Below are 16586 nucleotides of genomic sequence, written 5' to 3'. Positions count from 1 at the left end.
CGTCCCTGGATGATGGCAGTACGGCAGTCGGTGAGTGAAATGGCAAACAAATTGACGACATACGCACACAATTCACCCGCAGGAATCGTCAAATGTAGTACAAAGTATAGTTTGATGCAATGTTAAAAGCTGGAAACGAAGAAGAAGAATATATCCACAAATAGTGTAGAAATTATTCGCCTACTTTCAACAAAACAGTGCAAAAATGATCAAAATCGGATAAGAACTAAAGTAGTTATGATATTTTGAAATTTCACAATTTTTCGAAAAACACGTCTTGACCAGTCTTTATGAATATTCAAATGAGCAAGTTGATGATGTCATGCCCTCACAATTTCTTATTCATTTTATATACAGAAATGACAAAAATATCATGTTTTAGCTGTATGAATTTAAAACTTGCCTTATAACCACCCAAAATAAGTAAGAACAAATGTTAATTCTGATATATAGTGCATGTATTGGAAAGTGCTCTTACCCGTATTAGCTAAAAACAACATTTTTTTTTTTGAATTTCATATATAATATACATGAAAAATTGTGAGGGAATGACATCATCAACTCGTTCATTTGAATATTCATAAGGGAAAAAAGGGAAATTTCAAAATGTCATATCTTTACTCATTTCTTATCCGATTTTTTTTTTTCATTTTTGCTTTGTTCTGCACAGAAATGTTTTTCTTTCTTTTGAAATGTATTTATTTCTAGGGTGGAATTCCTCTTTAAGTGGCGATCAACGTGTTAACTAATCTATTATTTGGAAGTACAAGCTTTTCACAGATAATGAACTGCAAATCGCACGTCCATAGACTGCCGGTACTCGACAGGGCATGTACATTACACATAGAGATCAGCATAATGTTACAAATCACTGAAAAAAAAACCCAACGATCCGAGTGTAAAGAAGTGAGGGGGAACACTCGACGGCTGCACGGGGAAAACGCACCACAGCAACTGCAGCTTGCAGGACTTTCGATCCCGTACAGACCGATTATGACGTGAGGCACTCCACGAGAAGGTATGTAGTAAAATTTGCAAGTTTTTAGTCCGGATGGGTCTGATATATCAAATAAATATCATCAGTTTATCAATGTTTCCTTCAATCTAACAATAGATAGGGACCTTGAAACTTGCGACATAAAGCTTTGACCAACGTCAGTTGTTCAAATATATGTGCGTGATATGATACTCTATCGACTGGGAACGTGCACACTTTCTGTTATTGATCCCTTGGAGCTGGCCCACGGCCGTCGGCCGGTTGGCCGTGCGTTGCTCGACACTCTCGCTAACATGTTAGTCGTACGTGATTTGCTGAACAGCAACTTGTTTATCACTCTAGGCAGCTGGCCGATAACTATTAGATATTCAATAGCTAAAAGCCTATCAGACACAGAATCAGACCGAGTGACTCATTATGAAAAAAAAATCGTAAGGCTGTTGAATATTCATTAGCACAGTAGCCAATAACAGAGGCCGTCTCATGAAAACTGCCCCGTGTACAAAATGAATGGCAAAAAAAGTGTGTCAGAAAGAGTGTGTCAGATGAAGTGGGTCAGGAAATGGCGTAACCCCATGGTAAGCGTACGTACGTGTATATAGCGTAGCGCTATTATATTCCTGGCCTGGCTAGCTAGCTTTGAATGCTCAGTACCAGCAGAGCCGCCGCGCCGGCCGGCGGCACGGTTGCTGTGTGCGCTGGATGGGACATGGCTTTTTATGTCGATTGAATCGTGAGTTCGGAATGGATTGGCGATTGATCAAAGCAGGACTTTGAGGTAGGAAATTGAATAAAAGCTTTTCTCTTAAGATTGTCAGTTTATAAAAATGGAAACCATTCTAAAATTTAGAAATAGATAGCATATCTAGGCCTATATCAACCCTGTCTCGATATACCTACCACCACACTAGATTCTAGTATCTAACCTTAAACTTTTAATAGATATAACGTTAGTCGTTACAATAATGTACTCTAGCTATTCGAATAGGTTCATACTAACGTTAGTAGGACCCTACTCCTAGTCCTAACGTTAGTCCTACAATCTAGGTTCTCGATCTAACTGTTAGTCTTGAGGTCTATGACAAATCGACCTCACAGCCATCAGGCTCGTTAGTCTCTAGTCCTACATTGAGTTCTTGGTCTAGTCTTCAGGTTATTTTCATCGTAAAGTCTAGAGTAACCACAGGTACACACTAAGAAAAAAAGGTTCAATAAGGGAGCTAGAAGGGTTCGAAGTCGCGAAAATGGGTGCAAACTACACGATTTGAGAAAATGGTGGAACTTTGCTTCTTATATGGTTCATTTTGGGTTCGATCTTGCCACGGTCATTGACGGTGCAATATTACGCCCCAAACTAGTCTCAAAACAAAGGCCATCCTATGGTGTTGCTTGGTACTAAAATGCAATATTACATATCCTTGTGCTGATATTATGAACATATATTTTTTGATATCAGGAAACTTAAATTTCTTTCATATTCTTTAATCATTCATCGAGAGTATATCTTCAAATTAAGTTGACTCCATGATGAAAGGGGTCTACTAAAAAAAACAAAAGTAGAATACCTGATTGCTTGTCTGGTATTGACCAATGACATTGTACACATAACCTAGGAGGTTTAACAGATGAAGTTCCAACTGGATGTAATTATTCAAATAGTCGTCAGATTTCTATTGCTGTACAAAACAATTCCACAGGTGCATTTGTGCCTTCGCTGATCGGGATTCGATGCCGCCGTCTCACTCAGCAATCTGAAGATTCATTTTGGACGTTTACATAATTTTGGCTATATTTTGCTTCAAATGAAATCCTATACTTTAAGATAAAAGCATATAAAACAAAAGTCAATTCTGAACAGAAATATTATTGTGCAAAAGCGTTAATCAGAGCTGTTTCATGTGAAAGTGTTTAAACTGTACCCTGGATAGCCGGTTTATTTTATCACTTTTCCTCATGATTCTGACAAAGCAAACTGATATGAATCTTCAAATAGAATTCTCTATCAATAGAAACATCAGATTATTGCCCAGGCATGCCTATTAGAATAATGTTCGTTTTATTTCATTTTTTTTGGAGCAATTTCTATTCGTGTATCCCCGTGTCTTTAACATTCACCTAACCTATCTATTATTGGTTGGGATGTCGAAACGTAATTACCATTACAAAGACATATCTTCCTGTTTGTGGTTCATTCTTGCTAAGGTGCAATATTGAGCCCATAACAAGTCTCAAAGAAAGACCCATATGGTGTTGATCGACACTTGAATACAATATTGCATACCGTCGTGGTGCTACTATGTACATGTTTTTTTAAAGACATAAAACTTGATGTTCTCCCATAATTTCATAATCATTCATAGGAGCATTTTTAAATGAAGTTGAGTCTTTGATGAAAGGGTCTGCGAACAAGCTAACGAAGAATATGACTGCTCGTCTGGTATTGACCAATGGAAATGGAATATGTCACAGCATTCCCTGCATGCTTACTGTGCGATGATGGAATCAGACCCTACTACACGCTAAAGATTTTCGTTGCGACTCGATCTTGGGACAGAAAAAAAAAATCAATATTTTTTCAAGGCCCTCAAATCTGGAATTCCATCCACTCTGATGTGAAATGTAAGAAAACGGTACAAAGTTTTAAGGAAGCTTTCAAACGTATTTTACTTGAAAGGTTTTCTGGAAGTTACCAATATCATTTTACGAATTTATAAGAGACTACACTCTAAGAAAAAAAGGTTCTCAAATGGTTCTCGTCGGCTCCAAAATGGTTCTCATCAGATGGTTCTCGCAAAATGGTTCCGATGAGCACCTATAAATGGTTCCCAATCGAAATGGTTCCGTTCGTCACCATTTGCTAGTATGCGACCCAGTCCCCGAGTGTTATTTGTGGTACTCTTGCAGGTCAAACAATATCTTTAGGTCCACTTTCATTTTCCCCTTGCTGTATATTCGAATGCCAGATGTAAGAATCACCAAAACTGTGGTATTGGTACAAAAATATTGTATGTGTTTCTACTGCTTTGATAATAAAAAGTACATAAAATTGTTTTTATCGTAGACTAATGACTTCTCTTGGCTGCGTGCCAACTGACAGCTGCCACGATCCAATTTTAGCGCTCGATCAGATATGCGTACGCGTAAACGTACACATACTAGTACTGCACTGTAGGACTATGTAACCGCCGCGGCACGCGCCGCGGCTATATGTAGCCCTGTGCTGCCTGCCTGCTGCGCGCCTATGCAAACCTACGACCACAGCGGCAGAAAGAGGAGAGTACCAATACAATACCATGCATGCAGCAGCAAGCTGCAGACGGCTGTGGACATACATCACCAGTATCACACCCATATAACGAACGGCACCCGGCTACGTTTAGACATTAATTTTGTCTGAAGTGGACTGGAAACGTGTCACTGTCAATTCCATTTTCGCCATGGCAGTCATCATAATTTAGGAGAATATAGGTAAGATTTTTAGTTTTAATGTGGTTTTATCTCATTTTTAGATGACATTCGTTGGTACAAAATCAAGTTGGATTCATCACTCAGTTTTCGTTTTCAGTCAGTGAACGGTTAGCTATATCTAGATCCTAACGTTAATGTTAGAATTTTAGATCTAATTTGATCCAAGCTGCTATCTTGTGTAATGTTTACCAGGTACAGTACATCCAGATCTAACAATAACATGTTAGGCCTAACACTTTACAATTAGAAATTTGGCATAGCAATGGCCCATGGGCTAGCCCGAACAGACGCCGTGCGGGGCCGGAGCATGGCTGTCACGTTTTTACAGCGACTGGGACGGGCTAAGTTACTTAGCTAGGCCTGCATTATATAACCCCGGGACGCTCCGTGTACACAGTTACACACTGTTGGGGCTGGTCGCAGTTAGGCCTGCATGTACGTTTATGCCTATTAAAAATAGAGTCTAACGTTACTAACTCCGAAACACAGCCCGAATGCCGAACGCAAAGATAACTGTGTACAAGGAGCGCCCCGGGGTAACATGGTAAGGTCTACCGGTACATGCAATAACTTTTGTTCTATACGGTAAGTTATAACTGTCATTGTTAACGTTTAATAGAGCCATAAATAGAGGTCTGTCTACAGCCCAGTAGGCCTAACTTGGTAGGTCAAAATCTCTTCAGTGTGTTTTCAGGCTTGTTCTAAGTAAGGAGTCACGTCATGAAATGCCGTGTTCTGTTTATCGAATCATAGCAATGGCTTTGTTTTATTAACGCGGTGTAGGTCTATTGTTTCTTTCAATTCATATGTCAGGGAAGTGGACACACCAACATGCACAGAAACCAGGGAACAAGTGACTCCGGCCGGGACGATGAAGCAGAACGTACGTGTTTGGGTCGCTGGTGCGGTTAGGGAAAAAGGTAGACTCTACATTGATCAGAGAGACAGCCCGTGACAGACCGTTGACAACATAGGCCAGAACCGTCGCAGGCTTAACACTAGCCAAGAATGAGCTGGGCGGCCACAAGAATTCATCGATCAGAATAAGAGCCCGGGATAGCCCATTTACAGCATCAGCCAGAACCCTGGGCTAGTCGAGAATGAGCTGTGTGGCTAAGACGATACATCGATCAGAATGACAGCCCGTGACAGCCCGTTGACAGCATCAAACAGAACCCTGGGCTAGTCAAGAATGATCTGGGTGACCAACAGAATACATCGATCAGAATGACAATTTTAGCCCGATAGCCCATTGACAGCATCGACCAGAAACCTACGCTAGCCAAGAATGAGCTGAGTCAAAGAAAAAACACTGATGCTGCCAGAGAAAACCTTTGAGAAATATGTAGATAGGGTAGGTAAGTCCCTTTGCATTGACTTATAGTGTACATTTTATAGCTGCTCTTTCAGAATCTGCCGTCAACCAAATATTCATGTCAGGCGACTTTTTGTTGGTTTGTGTGATGGAGGGTCACATATGTTTTGTTATGATTCCAATACAGTATTTTGAACTTACAATGTACCAGTGATAATGTTTCACTATGATTTGCATTTAACAGCTTTGAATCAACTGTATTGGGGGTGGGGGTGGGGGGGGGGGGGTAGACGTACCGAGATCAGACCACATGCCAATCTGAGAAGTGGAGTCATTCATAGTTCTAAACTTTAAAAGCACAAACGGAAAATGTTCTTTATACTTCTCCTGTCATTGTGTGGTCGATTTCTGCACACTTTTAAAGTTTGCACCTAGACTGGTAAAACTTATTGCATTTATACCCACGCAGGAATTACGTATTGGGTAGACAATTGAAGATTATGTAATTTATTTCAAAGCACTGATGCACCTCTTGTCACCAGTTTATATTGCTTTTGCAGAAATACAAAATGCGCATGTACGTGGTGGTGGTGTTTAAAAGACTGTTGGCAAATTTGGTGAACAAAATGAAAAATGCTAACAACATATTATTGTCATAGGCAGGTTATAGAACAGCAAATTCAAACCTCAGCTTTAGGCCTGCATCATATATAGTTTACTCTAATGAATTTGTTGCTCTGCTTTTAAAAAAAGTGTAAATTTTTATTGATTCCCAATGTTACATATTTTAGATCATGGTTGAGGAATTTTGTTCATTCATGCTTGTGAAACTGTGTGGGTGTCGTATCCTAGCTCTTTTCCCCTTGGGATTCTTATTATCCTTCACATTATAAAACAATGTGTTCTTTTCTCTTTTTTTTTTTCTTGTTTTTTTATGTGTGTTTTCGTAGGACATGCTGTAAATTGTCAGAAGTCATGATTAACCTGAATTGATACTCTTCTTGTGTTTGCAGTTGTATAGAGGTGTCTATGGTGCTTTCAAATTGCAGAACAACAACAACAAAAAAGGTCACTCGTATACAAACAAAGATAAGTTAATTCAAATACTCGACGTTATGAATGTGAAGTGAAGTGAAGAAGTGTAAAGCTTATCCTATCCCAAGTATCATACCTGCAATATAATGTATGTTTTCTGTGACAATGCAAAGGTCCTGTTTAATGGAATTGTTTTCCTGCCCTTTGTAGTTGCTTTTAGGACAAATATGCTTAAAAAAAAACAACAACACCGAACAAACTAGCAAATATGTGGAAAAAGTTCCTTATACTACTTAAGTAATGTACTTGACCTCTGCCTTTCTTGAGACTGACACAATTACTGTATCTCATCCATGCAGGAATCATTTCACAGAGAATTAGAAATTTTATTATGTATTTCAAAAGCCTGATGCACCTCTTGCTATTTCATATCATCTGTACAGAGATGTGTGATGGTATTTCAAGAACTGCTCGGTACACAAATGACAAATATTGTGGAAAAAGAATTGTAATAGTGAACAAATGAAAATATTTTGTTAAGAATATTTGACTGATTATAACATGACAAATACAAACCTCACCTTTAGATTGTAAAAGTGAAGGTGAATAAATACATTTTTGCGAATTTGTGAAAGAGCAAATTTCTATGGTTTTCAGTTATTGAGTAATGTTTCATGAAAAAATATTGGTGAATGTCATGCACATGTATTCATGCTTGTGAAACTCTGTGTGCATGGGTGTGTTATCCTTGCTCTTTTTTTTTTCCAGTGTCAATGATAATGTGTGACATGCTAATGTATTGCTAATATACATGTTTTGAACGTATGTTTGACTGATGAGATGAAATTCAGATGAATTCATTTCATTTCAAATGAGTTTGTGATGCACATTTTCAATGCAGATAGGTAATGTACCTTTAAGAATGGTGCCAATGAAGCACCTTACCAGCACTACATGTGAAACACACCAAAAATACACAGACATCAATTCACATACTACATTCTAAGAAAAAATAAAAAGGTTCTTTTGAGCACCATTAAATGGTTCTCAGCACTGTCACAATAGCGACACCTTTTTTGGAGCCTGTGAGAACCTTTTTTAAATGGTGCCTGTCAGCACCTTTTAACATTGGTGCCCATTAGAACCTTTTCCAATGAAATGGTTCCCATGAGCACCTTTTGAAAAGAGTCAAAAAGGTGCCCATCTTTAGTCAAAAAGGTGCCCATGGGCACCTTTTAAATGGTACTCACGAGCACCATTTCATCGGGAAAAAGGTTCTAATGGGCACCTTTTGCAAAAGGTGCCGACAAGCACCATTTAAAAAAGGTTCTCACGAGCACCTAAAAGGGTGTCGCTATTGTGACAGTGCTGAGAACCATTTAATGGTGCTCGAAAGAACCTTTTTTTCTAAGAGTGTAGCAAGATAGGGTGTGTTTGTGAAAATGACATCTTGTGTATTGCTAATATGCGCTGGTCCATGTTTTTGTCTGTGTATGCATGTGTGTGTGTGTGTGAGTGTGTGTGTGTTTCTGTGTGTGTGTGTGCCGATGTTTTTCTCTGTATATACAATGTATTTACTTTTCCGGGATTAGTTTTAAATAAGGCCAATTGCCTTCTCACTCACCCCTTCACTTGATATCTTTTGCTGTTTGTTTGCTTTGTTTGTTTGTTTGTCACATTGTCATTTTATTCATACCATTGTCACATTTTATATATGCATATTTTATTAAGTGAACGTAAAGGAAATGATAAACTAAAATCATTTAGAGAGCAAACTCGCGGATATATAAGGGTGCAAACTACACGATTTATTTGTAAGGGTTGATTTTTTTCCCCCTTTTTTTTTCATGGATTCATGCACGGTAAAGCCTAAGGGTAAAATGCATGCACATGAAAAATGTAAGCACATGTTTCCGTGTCCTTGCAAACACCACATTTTAGAATGAATAAAGACTAGCTGTGATAGTGGAATTTCTCATGAATAAATAATAAAGCATTAAAACCCTGGCTATTGTTCAACACCATTGTCAGGGTGTTAACCACATACTCCCATACACACCCATTGACCCCTGTGCAAAGTGAAAATTTTGTACAGAGCATGGGCGTAAATCCCGGGGGGGGGATGGGGGGATATATCCCCCCCTGAAATGGAGGAGGGGGGATGGCCTGTACAATCATCCCCCCTGAATTTTGGGGAAAAAAAATGGAGGAAGCAGAAATGTGATTGTATCAATTTTGGCATATTGCATGACGTTTGTACGCCGGCCTTCAGACAGGTAACAGAGCTGAACAGTATTCTATCTTGTAGGAAAATGTATACATAATTTTCTCAAGCGCTCGCTCGCTTCGCTCGCTCGCGAAGAAAGTAACATCGACATACACTGTTAAGGTATGGCTCAGACGTTGACAACGTCAAATAGTATAGGCCTATAATGTAAACATGCTATGACGCGAGTAACTGGGGACCATCTGCAAGATATGTAGGAAAACAAACAAACAAACAATAACAAAAAGTATATCGCCATAATTGAACCCCCTCCATTTCCTGAATCATTCCTGAGAAACGACAGTGACTGGTGACTCAGTCAGGATACATCTATGAGCATACCCAGGGAAGATCAGGGGCGTCGAATCTATCGGGGGGGGGGGGGGCAAAGGGGCATTTGCCCCGCCCCTACGGAAGTGTTTAGGCAGATAAATCATTTATCCCCCAAGCAATTCCCGAGATGAGGACAAATCTCGAACTTTCTTAATGGAAAATTGTCCAAATATCGCCAGAACTATGCACCAGATCGTTGTATTGCAATCATAAACATGCAAAAGCTCCGCTATACAGGATCCCTTTCGATAGACTTTGTACACTTTTGAGATTGACGTATATTTCCCTAATTTATCAAAGAGTGTGCAGCAGATCTTTCACTTAGCAAAAGCACCCTCATATGCAGAGGCGTCGATGGGGGGGGGGGGGGTGGTGGTTCCCCCGTAAAAGTGGGACAAACAAAAGCGAAAAATATAGCTACAAACGGCAGTGTTTGGAGTGTAAAATGTCAAAATTTTAAAGCTCGCTCGCTCCGCTCGCTCGCATTTAATCGCTATGCCATTCTCCTGATGCTGCTGCCTGTGAATGGCAGCAGTTGCGCCCGGTGCGCCCCGGCCCCTTAATTTCCAAAGCGAAAAATATAGCTACAAACTACAAACGGCAGTTTTTGGACTGTAAAATGTCAAAATTTTGAAGCTCGCTCGCTTCGCTCGCTCGCATTTAATCATTATGCCATTCTCCTGATGTTGCAGCTAATTGCCAGCAGTTTTCGCCCGATGCGCCCCCCTTAATTTCCAAAGCGAAAAATATAGCTACAAACGGCAGTTTGGGGACTGTAAAACGTCAAAATTTTCAAGCTCGCTCCCTTCGCTCGCTCACATTTAAACATTTAATCATTATGCCATTCTCCTGATGTTGCTGCTAGTAATTGCCATTAGTTTTCGCCCGGTGCGCCTCCTTAATTTCCAAAGCGAAAAAATACCAGCCACAAACGACAGTTTGGGGGACTGTAAAATGTCACAATTTTCAAGCTCACTCGCTTCGCTCGCTCGCATCTAATCATTATGCCATTCTCCTGATGTTGCTGCTAGTAATTGCCAGTAGTTTTCGCCCGGTGCGCCCCCTTAATTTCCAAAGCGAAAAAATACCAGCCACAAACGACAGTTTGGGGGACTGTAAAATGTCACAATTTTCAAGCTCACTCGCTTCGCTCGCTCGCATCTAATCATTATGCCATTCTCCTGATGTTGCTGCTAGTAATTGCCAGTAGTTTTCGCCCGGTGCGCCCCCTTAATTTCCAAAGCGAAAAAATACAGCCACAAAGGACAGTTTTTGGGACTGTAAAATATCAAAATTTTCAAGCTCACTCGCTTCGCTCGCTCGCATTTAATCGTTATGCCATTCTCCTGATGTTACTGCCAGTAATTGCCGGCAGTTGCGCCCAGTGTGTCCCCCCCCCTTGATTTTCAAAGCGAAAAAATACAGCCACAAACGACAGTTTGGGGACTGTAAAATGCCAAAATTTTCAAACTCGCTCCCTTTCATTTAATCGTTATGCCATTCTCCTGATGTTGCATGCTGCCAGTAATTGCCAGCAGTTGTGTCCGGTGCGCCCCCCTTTAATTTCCAAAGCGAAAAATATAGCCACAAACGACAGTTTTGGGACTGTAAAAAGTCAAAATTTTCAAGCTCACTCGCTTCGCCCGCTCGTATTCAATCGTTATGCCATTCCCCTGATGTTGCTGCCAGTAACTGCCAGTAGTTGCACCCGGTGCACCCCCCTTAATTTCCAAAGCGAAAAAATACAGCCAAAAGCGGCAGTTTTGGGACTGTAAAATGTCAAAATTTTCAAGCTCGCTCGCTTCACTCGCTCGCATTTAATTGTTATGCCATTCTCCTGATGTTGCTGCCAGTAATTGCTAGCAGTTGCACCTGGTGCGCCCCCCTTAATTTCCAAAGCAAAAAAATACAGCCACAAAGGACAGTTTTTGGACTGTAAAATTTCAAAATTTTCAAGCTCTCTCGCTTCGCTCGCTCGCATTTAATCGCTATACCATTCTCCTAATGTTGCTGCCAGTGATTGACAACAGTTGCGCCCGGTGCGGCCCCCCTTGATTTCCAAAGCGAAGAAGTATAGCTACAAACGGCAGTTTTTAGCATGTAAAAGCACTATGTCAAAATTTTCAAGCTCGCTCGCTCCGCTCGCTCGCATTTAATTGCTATGCCATTCTCCTGATGCTGCTGCCAGTGATTGACAGCAGTTGCGCACGGTGTGCCCCCCTTAATTTCCAAAGCGAAGAATATAGCTACAAACGGCAGTTTCAACGGCAGTTTCAATGTAAAAAGATTTCACCGTGGGAGGGAGAAACCCCCCTACCATACCCTCCCCCCCCTCGCTTGCTTCGCTCCCTCACGATCTCATAACCGCTCCCCCAAGATCAAATCCTGTCTACGCCGGTGATAGGCCCCACTATTTAGTAGGCCTTCGCAGTGATGTCGCACAGGCGGAGCAAGAGCTGAAATACCACGATTTAGTCATTCAATAATATATTATGAATATTTCATTTTCTATTGGTTTTTTAAAGAAAAAACAAGCAAAAATTTCACCAAAAGTGTGCAGCAGATCGCTGAATTTCAGGTCTGAAAATGCAAAATCTTCCTCGTGTGGGAGAGGAACCCCCCCCCATACACACCCTCCCCCCGTTAACCCGGTCGCTCCGCTCTCTCTCACAGATATTTCAAAAACAAAAAATGTCTTCATACTTTTAAGGTCTGATTTTCCGCCGCAAGTCATCTGACAAGCAAAAAAAAAAGCAACAACAAGAACAAAAAGTCTTCATATTTTTGCTGCCACTTTCCTCCCACTTTATATTTCATGCAAAAGAGTGGGACATCCGATCCCTGTAAAGTGTGCTTCTCTCCCCCCCCCACCCCCCCCCCCCCCCAAGGCTGCGCCGGTCCGGTTATGGGCTTGTAAGCGTGGTGATGGTGACCATCCCCCCCCCCCCACTCCTCAGTACGGATTTACGCCGTTGGTACAGAGGGTTGGAAATAGAGCAAAATCTGTAACCTAACTGTGAAATTGATCATGGATTTCATGAAACTGATTTGTGTTTTAAACCACCTCCAACGAAATTGTACACTATACAACTATCTCCCATATCAATGATAGTGTTATCTGATATATAGTTACTGAATTATTAAGAATCAAAAGTGGATTTTTTTTTAAACGCCTATTAATCCATAGAATACATTCGATGCAAAATAATGACATGGATGTTTCCTAGAGTGTCAATTCACGGACCCAGTAGTTTGGTCACCTGGTGTGGGCATGTTCATTCTTTTCTTGAACATAATTTATGAATTCAATGAATTGTTGAGTCGTGCGAACTTATGTGCACATAAGTTGACTCCGAGATGGCTCATTGTACAGCTCGTTCATGCGTGTTTGAGCTGAGCATCTAGCGCAAATTCCATTTCCATAGCAGATCAGCTCTTCTGAGGCTTTTCGTAGCGGCTTACTGCAACTCTGACTTCAAAATTATTTTGTCCACTTCATAATATCAAGACCCCGCAGATTCCTACCACGTGGAAAATGGTGAGTTAAAACATCATCGTAAAGCATGATTTGAAATATCCACAATGTTCTCGACCAAGGCCTTACTCTCGATATTACCCTTCATCAAATTTCTTGTATCTGTTATGTTTTTGGTTGTATAGCCATGTCTTATAATGTAGGTTTGCAGGCAGTAATATTAAAATGTTCATTTTAGAGTTCTGTTAAAACTGGCTAGTTTTATGCGTGCTGTTTTCTGTTCTATTTTGTTTTGGTTTCGTAACCATTCTGTGGAATTAGAGCAGCTTTAGCGATAAAATGTCTTGCTAAAGACGTCATGGCATTCCGATTTCAGATTTCAGATTCATTTATTGTTCATTTAGGAAATTCTTTTTGTTGGTACATGGGCGTGCACATAGGAATATCTACATACATGCATAAACTCACATGTTATATATTCATGTACATGTACACATTATAAATGTTACAATTTTCACTACATACACAATTATACAAGCATAATTTATACTCACAATACAGTGAACACATACATAATCACAAATTTCAAGTAATTCTTTATATTTACCGATCAACAACAAAACAAAATAGTTAAGAAAACGTGGAATCGGATATTCCTCTAGGAAGTGTATCCTTAACATAACCTTTACGCCACCTCCCCCCCCCCACACAAACACACATCCCCAAGGATAATACATCGCGTCGTGCCATACCACATTTGATTAATAACGAATAAAAGGAACGGAACTGAAGTTGATGAATAATTGTTGATAAACTTATGGATAAATAGACTAGTGTACTAACTAAACTTATAATGGCAAACATTGCACGCTCATTTTTATGCTGGGATAATTCTCTGTAGTCAGGTAGTGTTAGTGGTGGACTTGGGTACACCCTGTATGCAGCAAGGCAGCGCATAAGAATTGAACTATACATTAAGCTGCCATGGAGAGAGTTATGTAGTCACATTTACATAAGTTAGCTCTTCTGCAAAATTATTACACACGCATGAACAGTGGCCTTGAACTCATGACACTTGATTTTCCTTTTCAGGTATTCAAGCAAGATACAATAATTTGCGCGCATTCTCCTGATCACGTAAACTGATATGCAATTCTGAAGGACAGAGTGATTCCTCAACAGAATATGTAAGTTTCATTAATGGATTAATCCGTAATACATGTACACTTGTATATGTATTTTCAGGTTATTGATTCATCTAGATTTTCAGCATGTGATATCCGTGAAGTATATTATATTAAAGCGTATTATTACACATGAACACAGTTTTATCAGTTACTATAACGTAGCCACCGTTTAGTGGGTTGCGGAAAATTTGATAAGACTATAGTGCAATTTTTGATACCATCTATAATCGAGAGATATGTTACTCGAGTGGACCATTGCGATCATTCATTCTTGCCTTTTCCGTTCTACGTCTTCTCAGTTTTTTTTTGGACTTTTTCCTGAAAACTCCATGATGGATTGTAACTCATACAGGCAGCATCTCTACCCCGCAAGAATCTTCATTTTTTTTTTGATTTATTTATTTATATATTATTTATCTTATTTCATTTTATTTATTATTATTATTTTTTTTTTTTTGGGGGGGGGGTAATCTTCTTTTCTGTAACCAGTATTATCAAAGTAAATCAAATCAATGTTATGAATAAGTAGAGGGGGCTATATTTTCACTTTTGTGTGTGTGTGGTAGCAGGATTAGAGGTGTCAACCATAATGGGCATCATTACACCCATTGCCATGGCCAGCACCCGGACCATCATCTGTGGCAAGCTCAGCAACGGCTGAATGGCTGAGGTCTATAAGTCTTACTCCTTTCCTAACTGTGTAAAATATACAGCAAACTGATGTTAAATTGGCATGTAATTTGATGTTGTCTTACTTTGTTATTTTATGTTATGAAGACTTTGAGTTGGTCAGGAAAAATGTGGGAATATTATGAATATGCCCTATGTCATAAATGTATGCAGGCCTACATAAAAGGTGTGTATTTTCATCTCAGTCCAAATTCGCCACATTTTTCTTTTCAACATGACTTTACTCAGGCTATTCCACATTTATTCTTTTTTTTTCAGCTCTAATTTAGTGATGTCGGCATGCTGTCTCCTAATTCCCCGTCTGCCTGGAGAGGACATGCTGTATGTCTGTGACAAAGTAAGTGCTGCACTTTTATTTTTTTATGGGAGACGGGAATTCCATCTGCTTTGTGACTAGAAATATAAGAGGAATATTTCTTTGCAACATTGTCATGTTTTACTTATATGACAAAGAGCTGAAATAAATCTATCCGACCGGATTTGTTTAGAAACCAATATCAAAGCTTAAAGGGATGGTATAGTATTGGTGGAGGTGAGGATTTGGGCTTTTAACTTTTTGTGATATACCAAGAACCTACTTATGAAATAACAGAGAGTATGCCATTCTAAGAGGAATTCTAAAGATTATTTGATGAAAATTGGTTTTGAAATGGATGAGCCATCCAAAAACAAAATAAAACGCAGCGATCGTGATAAAAAGTGAGTCCTATATTATATTTTTATTGCTCTGTTTTGGATATCGCAGCTATTTCAAAAACATTTCTCATTATTTCAGCAAAAGACGTTAGCAACCTGAAGTAGATCTATGCAATCAATTTAATTTTCCATTTTCTGGTCAATGGTCATAGTTGCAACCTGTTAGTTTATGTAAGCAACAGAACCGCCTATAGTGTAAACGATCTATCTCCTTCGAAATTTTATTCAGTCATTATTTATTCATACCAAAATCTCTTTCAGAACCTGGCAGGACTAAATCCCACAATCTTCACTGTGAATGCTGCGCACTATTTGGCTGGATGGTTGTGAAATCTGCCCGAGTTCCTGTATACAATCGTGTCTTCCTTCGCTACAATGTTTCCGGCCTTCTGCGCTCTGTGGCTTTCAGTATCCCAGACAAGGCAGAAACACCCGATGCATACTTCAGCAGTACATTGCAAGCCTTGATCTGAACAGGCAACTATCACGAAGAAAAACCTACGGCATTTCATTAACAATATTGTTCAATAATTGTCTTGAGATAGTTTACCAGCCTAAAGTTTTCATGGTGTATACTTTTACAAGGAATTGTCACCAGAGAAATGATGTTGTTCAGCTTGTCCCTCCGTTCGTACATCAGTCTGTTATCGATTATGGCAACGTTGTATCACGAAGGGAAATGAAACGAAAAGTACAAGTGGACAAGTTAATGCAGGGAGATTCCTTTAGCAGTTGAACACATCGTCACAAATTGAGGAATATCGGAAAATCCGTTGAAGAGCTATATATACACATATATTTAGAGTTTGAGTGCCGCCATTACGAGATGAGAAAGCTACATCTTTGACGTCAACCATGGAAAATTATATAAAGAAATGTAAAGAAAATAGGCATAGTTTCACGTTTCTAGCATTATGCCAACGACAAATAAGTGGAGGCAATTTGTACTTTTCATTTAGAATCAGATTTTATGGAATTCCCTTGATATTTTCTTCATATACGTTTCCATACATGAAAGTGACACTGAAACTTTAAAAAATGCATAACTTCCACTGGATCATACGATTTTCCATGTTCACTTATGTGTTCTTATGATATTGCTCCAATCCACGGGTACATTTGGG

At 39.6% G+C, this 16586-nt stretch overlaps 1 protein-coding gene and 1 long non-coding RNA gene across 2 annotated transcripts in view; both read left to right on the top strand.

Annotated features, from left to right (window-relative positions):
- The window catches only part of LOC140239453 (ATP-dependent RNA helicase DHX58-like), a 206247-nt gene that overhangs the window by 94334 nt on the left and 95327 nt on the right, over positions 1-16586 (top strand). The window lies entirely within an intron of this gene.
- LOC140239445 (uncharacterized) lies at positions 1703-15045 on the top strand. Its single transcript, XR_011901984.1, has 3 exons — positions 1703-1775; positions 13982-14076; positions 15025-15045. It is a non-coding gene; the product is annotated as an uncharacterized lncRNA (long non-coding RNA).

This window comes from Diadema setosum, chromosome 16, assembly GCF_964275005.1.
Source record: "Diadema setosum chromosome 16, eeDiaSeto1, whole genome shotgun sequence".
In the NCBI taxonomy this organism is placed as follows: Eukaryota; Metazoa; Echinodermata; class Echinoidea; order Diadematoida; family Diadematidae; genus Diadema; species Diadema setosum.
The sequence above is the reverse complement of the archived record's forward strand: the minus strand, read 5'-3'. Positions and strand labels throughout refer to the sequence as shown.